We start from the raw sequence: 10,000 nt of genomic DNA on the forward strand, positions 1-10,000 counted from the left end.
CCCTCCCCCTCCCTCCCTCCCTCCCTCCCTCCCTCCCTCCCCCCTCCCTCCCTCCCTCCCTCCCTCCCTCCCTCCCTCCCTCTCCCTCTCTCTTTCTCTCTCCCCTCTCTCTTTCCCCCCTCTCTCTCTCTTTCTCCCCCTCTCTCTCCTCCCTTGTACCCTTTTGAAAGGTTTCTCATAATGAAGTTCAGCAGGAAGAGCAGCAGTCTATTAGAATAGTGAGGTTGAGTAAAAGCGGTGGATACGTAATAAGAACAAAGACCTTTATAGACTCATGAAATCCAAAGAATCCACCAGACCCAGAACACACTCTACTGCTGTAACGTTTACCAGATAGTCCACACAGTCAGGCACAAACTTACACACACACACACACACACACACACACACACACACACACACACACACACACACACACACACACACACACACACACACACACACACACACACACACACACACACACACAGGGTATAGATGTATGTAGAGAACAGGTTGACCTGATCATGGTGCCAGGTAATTTCTGCATACCTCCCTTTACACTATATATCAGACCTGGGTTCAACCACTTCTGAAACTGAGTCTACTGTTTATTTGGTATGTAGTGAGTTTTCCAAACTCTTAGTACAGAAATCCAAACTGGTAACACTAGTAACGCAGCCAGTCTGACATTCCAATCCTTTCATCGTGCATTCATTTTGTTTTGTAGACTTGTTTCACCACACAAACGTTGATCTAAATGAGAAGTTTACTGTGAAATATAATGAGAACATTGGTTTAATCACCAAAACACAGCATGATGATTTCTTCTCATTTGAGTCATTTTACCTACCAGTTGATCCAATAGATAAAATTGCCCTTTGAATGTACTGTCAATTACAGTTCATGACAGTTCATTACACTAATTATAACGTCTCTCGTTGGTGGTAGGAAGTGGACCAAAGTGCAGCGTGGAAAGTGTTCATGATTATTTTATTTAAAAAAACGCTCAAACAAAATAACACAAGTGAAAACGAAAGCGCACAGTTCTGTCAGGCTAAGACACTAAACAGGAAACAAGATCCCACAACCTAATGGTGGGGATCTTAGCAGCTAAGGGCTGCCTAAGTATGATCCCCAATCAGAGACAACGATAGACACCCGAGTCCCACCCTGACCGAACCAAACATAGAGAATACTAAGGATCTGTAAGGTCAGGGGCCTGACAACAATTACACTACCCATTCAGATTGACTGAACATCACATTTACACATGTGATCAAATGAAAGAAGCGTGGTGTTTAGCAGGCACTAGGTTAGCGTCAAGCCGGTCGTGCGCATCTTTGCATGAGTCATCCGTAGCCTGAAAGAGGCTGCGCTCATGGGGATGGCAATCATACATAATTTCACCTGTATTGTAATTGTGTATTTAAAAAAAAATATATATAGTATTGCATTGTACCTATGTATTGTGGTGGGCCCGTAAGGTGGCTCAGTAGGTAAGAGCATGGCACTAGCAACACCAGAGTTGTGGGTTTGATTCCCACTGCGGTCACATACCAAAATGTGTGAACTGTGTGGCGTATTTGTTTACATTTTTTTACAGCATCACAGAGCTGTATTGGCCAATGCAATTTTTTAGTAAAGCAGTTTAAACCTTAAAAGACCCCATCAACTTCATGTTGGATACATGTTCACAGCATAAGGGAGGCATTTCTTTCCTGTTTTGGGACTGTTTTTGGATTATTTGCGTAATGGTATTGTATGGATATTGTATTACTGCACGGTAGGAGCGGTAAAGATTTCGCTGCGCCCCGCTGTAAACCTCCGCTAATCTGTGTGCGTGAGCGACACACTTTGATTTAATCTGCTGCCGCACATCTCTGATCTTGTCAAATGTCCGATTCTTTTGTTGTTGCCTCCTGTGAAGTGTAAATCACAGGCCCCATCATCACAGTACATCGGGGTGTGTACATCTGACTTGTTTTGTGTTTCTACTTTACGGACAGGCATTTTCATTTCGTCGTTCTCCGATTCTGTAGTAGACAAAAACCCGTTGACCAAGTCAAATGTGTAGGTTTACCAAGCGGTTCAGTGATCATCAATTAAGGATTAAGGAACAGTACAATTCACTCCAACAATAGAGGAGAGAATCATATCAAAAGTCATTTGAGTGTTGCATTGCGAAAGGAAATGGCTTTATATGATCAGGTATCATATTGGGGGAAATGTATTTCTCGATGGAACACTGATTAAATTGGGTGGAAAAGTGACCACGATCTTGTGCGTTGCACATAGTCAACATAGAGTTTTGATCGGTTTTGCGTTTTGCACTCAGACTTGTTCAGATGTACGACGTACTTGAGAAAATTGCCTGCCTGGAGACTCAGACGGATCGGGTTTGGCGTTTTGGGACTATTCTACTCTAATACATGTACGGTATTTTGAAACGATTTCAAGTACTGTTTGAATCCAGATCTGCTCTTTATCAAAGGGTTATGCAGAGAATGCCGCGGAACTACTACCCACTGAGGCTCAATCCCAGGGAGTCATCGGGAGCTTGTAAATCAGCGGGTTTCCTTTCTTCTTATTGCCTGGACATTCTCAGAAGGACACTCAAATACCTCACATGCCTGCAGTGCAATATCTAAACCGTATGTAACGGATACACTCCTGCCTCATAGAGCCGAGCAGCAATGGGCAGACCAGCCCATCGACTTTGTTGTCAAACTATCCATCGTGCACATGTTTCATTTAGGAGTGAATAAATATGATTTTCATACTCCTCTGCTCCTTAATTAAAAATATGAGAAAAAAATCAGTTGAATTGGGATTTAGAACCCTTGACATTTCCCACATTTTATTATGTTACAGCTTTACTCTGAAATGGACTACACTGTTTTTCGTCATCAATCTACAAACAATACCACATAATAACAAATAATATATATATATATATATAAAATATCACATTTACATAAGAATTCAGACCCTTTACTCAGTACTTTGTTTTTTTGGGGTATGATGCTACAAGCTTGGCACACCTGTATTTGGGGAGTTTCTCCCAGATGGATGGGGAGCGTCGCTGCACTGCTATTTTCAGACTGGGTCTCTCCAGAGATGTTCGATTGGGTTCAAGTCTAGGCTCTGGCTGGGCCACTCAAGGACATTCAGAGACTTGTCCGGAAGCAACTCCTGTGTTGTCTTGGCTGTGTGCTAACTGTTGTTGTCCTGTTGGAAGGTGAACCTTCGCCCCAGTCTGAGGAGCAGGTTTTCTTCAAGGATCTCTCTGTACTTTGCTCCGTTCATCTTGGCCTCGATCCTGACTATTCTCCCCATCCCTGCCGCTGAAAAACATCCCCACAGCAAGATGCTGCCATCACCATGCTTCACCGTAGGGATGGTGCCAGGTTTCCTCCAGACGTGACACTTGGCATTCAGGCCAAAGAGTTCAATCTTGGTTTCATCAGACCAGAGCAGCTTGTTTCTCATGGTGTGAGAGTCTTTAGGTGCCTTTCAACAAACTCCAAGCTGGCTGTCATTTACTAAGGAGTGGCTTCTGTCTGGCCACTCTACCATAAAGGCCTGATTGATGGAGTGCTACAGAGATGGTTGTCCTTCTGGAAGGTTCTCCCATCTCCACAGAGGAACTCTGGAGTTCTGTCAGAGTGACCATTGGGTTCTTGTTCACCTCCCTGACCAAGGCCCTTCTCCCCTGATTGCTCAGTTTGGCCGTTCGCCCAGCTCTAGGAAGAGTCTTGGTGGTTCCAAACTTCTTCTATTTAAGAATGATGGAGGCTGCTGTGTTCTTGGGAACCTTCAATACCGCAGGAATGTCTTGGTATCCTTCCCCAGATCTGTGCCTCGACACAATCCTGTCTCGGAGCTGTAGCGTTACAAAATGTGTAAAAAGTCAAGGGGTCTGAATACTATACAGTGAGGGAAAAAAGTATTGACCTCTGTGATAGCCAGCAAGGGTTTTGCCACCAAGTACCAAGTCATGTTTTGCAGAGGGGTCAAATACTTATTTCCCTCATTAAAATGCAAATCAATTTATAACACTTTTGACATGCGTTTTTCTGGATTTTGTTGTTGTTATTCTGTCCCTCACTGTTCAAATAAACCTACCATTACAATTATAGACTGATCACTTCTTTGTCAGTGAGCTAACATACGTACAAAATCAGCAGGGGATCAATCCCCCCCCCCCCTCACTGTATAGGGGAAACAGTGCTATTTGGGATGCAGCGCAGAACAAAAATAAAATTACCTCTTAGTGTCACACATGTCCTAGAGGTGTAGGCTGAGGCGACGGGCTGAGATGTTCATCAGTACTGTATGTCAATAGAACCTAAGCTTCCTCCCCCCACTCCCTCCTCTCCTCCCCCCTTCCATTCCCCCCATCGACGGAGGTAACTGCAATGCGGAAGTCAAACATTAAAATCGATGGAGCAATGTGGACCTCCTTTAACCTCTATGCAGTCACCCAGCCAAGACACGACCAACTCGCCGCTTCCTAATCAATGCTTAATAATGGATGGATAAAATCAATGGGTTCCTTTAGCAGAGCTTGGCGCTATTACGTGAATGTGCTGTGTGTGTGTGTGTGTGTATGTGTGTGTGTGTGCCTGTCATACGTAACCTGATAAGAACATCCAACCTGCCGATTTTTTTGTGGTTGGTAGCAACCGGGCAGGCCTATAGCATTGCTAAAGTGTTTTGTTGTTTGACTGACTGGTGTGTGGATCCGTGCCTGGATAGCTCATCTTGGCCTCTGAGAAAACAGAAGTCATGGAGTCATTGAGCAACTGCAGCTCTGCTCCCTGCTACTCCTAGCCTCCCCCTGACCCCAACAATGGCCTTCTCCTCCCTAATTCAACCCCTGGAACCTACTCCCTACTCTTACTTTCGCACCAGAAATAAGAGGACTGCCTCACATAACTGCGTGCGTGTGCATGTGCATGTGTGTGTGTGTGTGAGATACGGTACTGGCTTGAGCAAATATGTACTGTATCTAGCTCTGTCACTGAGCGAGCCTTTTCCTGACATCCATATAGGTTATTTACAGTATGAAAACTCCCACGTAAAACGCGTCCTCCTCATACCATGGCAATGATTGTGGCTGTGGCGTAGCCTCCTACACAACGGATTGTGTTTGAAAAGGCCCACAGGTAATCTCAGCTGAACAGACACTGCTGCCAGGGGGAGAGAGAGAGGGAGAGGGAGAGAGACATGAAGTGGAGGAGAGGGAGAGACAGAGAGAGAGGGAGGGGGAGAGAGATATGAAGTGGAGGAGAGGGAGAGACAGAGAGAGAGGGAGAGGGAGAGAGATATGAAGTGGAGGAGAGGGAGAGACAGAGAGAGAGGGAGAGGGAGAGAGACATGAAGTGGAGGAGAGGGAGAGACAGAGAGAGAGGGAGAGGGAGAGAGATATGAAGTGGAGGAGAGGGAGAGGGAGAGAGAGAGAAATATGAAGTGGAGGAGAGGGAGAGACAGAGAGAGAGGGAGAGGGAGAGAGATATGAAGTGGAGGAGAGGGAGAGACAGAGAGAGGGGGAGAGGGAGAGAGATATGAAGTGGAGGAGAGGGAGAGACAGAGAGAGAGGGAGGGGGAGAGAGATATGAAGTGGAGGAGAGTGAGAGACAGAGAGAGAGGGAGAGGGAGAGAGACATGAAGTGGAGGAGAGGGAGAGACAGAGAGAGAGGGAGAGGGAGAGAGATATGAAGTGGAGGAGAGGGAGAGACAGAGAGAGAGGGAGAGGGAGAGAGACATGAAGTGGAGGAGAGGGAGAGACAGAGAGAGAGGGAGAGGGAGAGAGATATGAAGTGGAGGAGAGGGAGAGACAGAGAGAGAGGGAGAGGGAGAGAGATATGAAGTGGAGGAGAGGGAGAGACAGAGAGAGAGGGAGAGGGAGAGAGATATGAAGTGGAGGAGAGGGAGAGGGAGAGAGAGAGAGAGAAATATGAAGTGGAGGAGAGGGAGAGACAGAGAGAGAGGGAGAGGGAGAGAGATATGAAGTGGAGGAGAGGGAGAGGGAGAGAGAGAGAGAGAAATATGAAGTGGAGGAGAGGGAGAGACAGAGAGAGAGGGAGAGGGAGAGAGATATGAAGTGGAGGAGAGGGAGAGGGAGAGAGAGAGAGAGAAATATGAAGTGGAGGAGAGGGAGAGACAGAGAGAGGGGGAGAGGGAGAGAGATATGAAGTGGAGGAGAGGGAGAGACAGAGAGAGAGGGAGGGAGAGAGATATGAAGTGGAGGAGAGGGAGAGACAGAGAGAGAGGGAGGGGGAGAGAGATATGAAGTGGAGGAGAGTGAGAGACAGAGAGAGAGGGAGAGGGAGAGAGACATGAAGTGGAGGAGAGGGAGAGACAGAGAGAGAGGGAGGGGGAGAGAGATATGAAGTGGAGGAGAGTGAGAGACAGAGAGAGAGGGAGAGGGAGAGAGATATGAAGTGGAGGAGAGGGAGAGACAGAGAGAGAGGGAGGGGGAGAGAGATATGAAGTGGAGGAGAGGGAGAGACAGAGAGAGAGGGAGAGGGAGAGAGATATGAAGTGGAGGAGAGGGAGAGACAGAGAGAGAGGGAGGGGGAGAGAGATATGAAGTGGAGGAGAGTGAGAGACAGAGAGAGAGGGAGAGGGAGAGAGACATGAAGTGGAGGAGAGGGAGAGACAGAGAGAGAGGGAGGGGGAGAGAGATATGAAGTGGAGGAGAGTGAGAGACAGAGAGAGAGGGAGAGGGAGAGAGACATGAAGTGGAGGAGAGGGAGAGACAGAGAGAGAGGGAGAGGGAGAGAGATATGAAGTGGAGGAGAGGGAGAGACAGAGAGAGAGAGAGAGGGAGAGGGAGAGGGAGAGGGAGAGAGATATGAAGTGGAGGAGAGGGAGAGACAGAGAGATATGAAGTGGAGGAGAGGAGAGGGAGAGACAGGGAGAGAGGGAGGGAGATATGCGCACTGCTTTGTATGTTACCCCTGAGAGAGAGATTAGGACAGAGAATGTACCAGTCTGTACTAAGCCTCCACATCTGGGGCTGTGGCGTAGCCTCCTACACACCGGATTGTGTTTGCAAAGGGCCACAGGTAATCTCAGCTGAACAGACACTGCTGCCAGGGGGAGAGAGAGAGAGAGAGAGAGAGAGAGAGAGAGAGAGAGAGAGAGAGAGAGAGAGAGAGAGAGAGAGAGAGAGAGAGAGAGAGAGAGAGAGAGAGAGAGAGAGAGAGAGAGAGGAGAGGAGAGAGAGAGAGAGAGAGAGAGAGAGAGAGAGAGAGAGAGAGAGAGAGGGAGAGAAAGGGAGAGAGAGGGGGAGAGGGAGAGGGGAGGGGGACAGGGAGAGGGAGAGGGAGAGGGAGAGGGAAGAGGTATGAAGTGGAGGAGAGGGAGGGCGAGAGGGAGGGGGAGAGGGAGAGGGAGAGGGAGAGGGAGAGGGGACAGGGGAGAGGGAGAGGGAGAGGGAGAGGGGAAGAGGTATGAAGTGGAGGAGAGGGAGGGCGAGAGGGAGAGGGAGAGAGAGACGGAGAGAGATATGAAGTGGAGGAGAGGGAGAGAGGGAGAGGGAGGGAGAGAGGGAGAGAGAGGGAAAGTGGAGGAGAGGGAAAGAGAAAGAGTCTATGCCTGAGAGGGAGGCATGATAAAGGACTATTTATTACCCCACAGAGGGGTATACTCTCTCTCTCTCCACACTATGCATCCATGTATAAGTCATGTGACTGCACGTTTGCATCTGTGAGGGTTTGGGTCTGTGTGCTATGAGTTGGCAATGAGTCCCCTGCAGCATTGCCCTAGCAGATGTTATTGGTCACATACACGTGATTAGCAGATGTTATTGGTCACATACATGTGATTAGCAGATGTTATTGGTCACATACACGTGGTTAGCAGATGTTATTGGTCACATACATGTGATTAGCAGATGTTATTGGTCACATACATGTGATTAGCAGATGTTATTGGTCACATACACGTGGTTAGCAGATGTTATTGGTCACATACACGTGATTAGCAGATGTTATTGGTCACATACATGTGATTAGCAGATGTTATTGGTCACATACATGTGATTAGCAGATGTTATTGGTCACATACATGTGATTAGCAGATGTTATTGGTCACATACACGTGGTTAGCAGATGTTATTGGTCACATACATGTGATTAGCAGATGTTATTGGTCACATACACGTGGTTAGCAGATGTTATTGGTCACATACACGTGATTAGCAGATGTTATTGGTCACATACATGTGATTAGCAGATGTTATTGGTCACATACATGTGATTAGCAGATGTTATTGGTCACATACATGTGATTAGCAGATGTTATTGGTCACATACATGTGATTAGCAGATGTTATTGGTCACATACATGTGATTAGCAGATGTTATTGGTCACATACATGTGATTAGCAGATGTTATTGGTCACATACATGTGATTAGCAGATGTTATTGGTCACATACATGTGATTAGCAGATGTTATTGGTCACATACATGTGATTAGCAGATGTTATTGGTCACATACATGTGATTAGCAGATGTTATTGGTCACATACACGTGATTAGCAGATGTTATTGGTCACATACATGTGATTAGCAGATGTTATTGGTCACATACATGTGATTAGCAGATGTTATTGGTCACATACATGTGATTAGCAGATGTTATTGGTCACATACACGTGGTTAGCAGATGTTATTGGTCACATACATGTGATTAGCAGATGTTATTGGTCACATACATGTGATTAGCAGATGTTATTGGTCACATACATGTGATTAGCAGATGTTATTGGTCACATACACGTGGTTAGCAGATGTTATTGGTCACATACACGTGGTTAGCAGATGTTATTGGTCACATACACGTGTTTAGCAGATGTTATTGGTCACATACACGTGATTAGCAGATGTTATTGGTCACATACACGTGGTTAGCAGATGTTATTGGTCACATACACGTGGTTAGCAGATGTTATTGGTCACATACACATGGTTAGCAGATGTTATTGGTCACATACATGTGATTAGCAGATGTTATTGGTCACATACATGTGATTAGCAGATGTTATTGGTCACATACATGTGATTAGCAGATGTTATTGGTCACATACACATGATTAGCAGATGTTATTGGTCACATACATGTGATTAGCAGATGTTATTGGTCACATACATGTGATTAGCAGATGTTATTGGTCACATACATGTGGTTAGCAGATGTTATTGGTCACATACATGTGATTAGCAGATGTTATTGGTCACATACATGTGATTAGCAGATGTTATTGGTCACATACATGTGATTAGCAGATGTTATTGGTCACATACATGTGATTAGCAGATGTTATTGGTCACATACACGTGATTAGCAGATGTTATTGGTCACATACATGTGATTAGCAGATGTTATTGGTCACATACATGTGATTAGCAGATGTTATTGGTCACATACATGTGATTAGCAGATGTTATTGGTCACATACATGTGATTAGCAGATGTTATTGGTCACATACATGTGATTAGCAGATGTTATTGGTCACATACATGTGATTAGCAGATGTTATTGGTCACATACATGTGATTAGCAGATGTTATTGGTCACATACACGTGATTAGCAGATGTTATTGGTCACATACACGTGATTAGCAGATGTTATTGCGGGTGTAGCAAAACGCTTGTGCTTCTCGCTCCGACTGTGCAGTAGTATCTAACAAGTAATATCTAACAAATTACACAACATATACCCAATACACACAAATCTAAGTAGGAATGAATTAAGACTATATACATATGGACGAGCGATGTCAGAGCGGAACGGACTAAGATACAGTAGAATAGCATAGAATACACTATATACATACGAGATGTGTAATGCCAGATATGTAAACATGATTCAAATCGATCAGTTTTCAACTCGAGAGATGGAGACGCATGGTGTCCGTCTCAATCCTCTGTACTGGCTTGTGTTACGCCTCCGCATCTGCAGTGAAAGATGGTGGACCTAGAGCGGTGTTTGTCAAACCATGAG

The 10,000-nt window shown here is 45.7% G+C and overlaps 1 protein-coding gene across 5 annotated transcripts in view; it reads left to right on the forward strand.

Annotated features, from left to right (window-relative positions):
* Positions 1 to 10,000, forward strand: part of arhgef25a (Rho guanine nucleotide exchange factor (GEF) 25a) — a 144,053-nt gene that overhangs the window by 33,430 nt on the left and 100,623 nt on the right. The gene's annotated exons all lie outside the window — the stretch shown is intronic.

This window comes from Oncorhynchus keta, chromosome 27 (assembly GCF_023373465.1).
Source record: "Oncorhynchus keta strain PuntledgeMale-10-30-2019 chromosome 27, Oket_V2, whole genome shotgun sequence".
Lineage (NCBI taxonomy): Eukaryota > Metazoa > Chordata > Actinopteri > Salmoniformes > Salmonidae > Oncorhynchus > Oncorhynchus keta.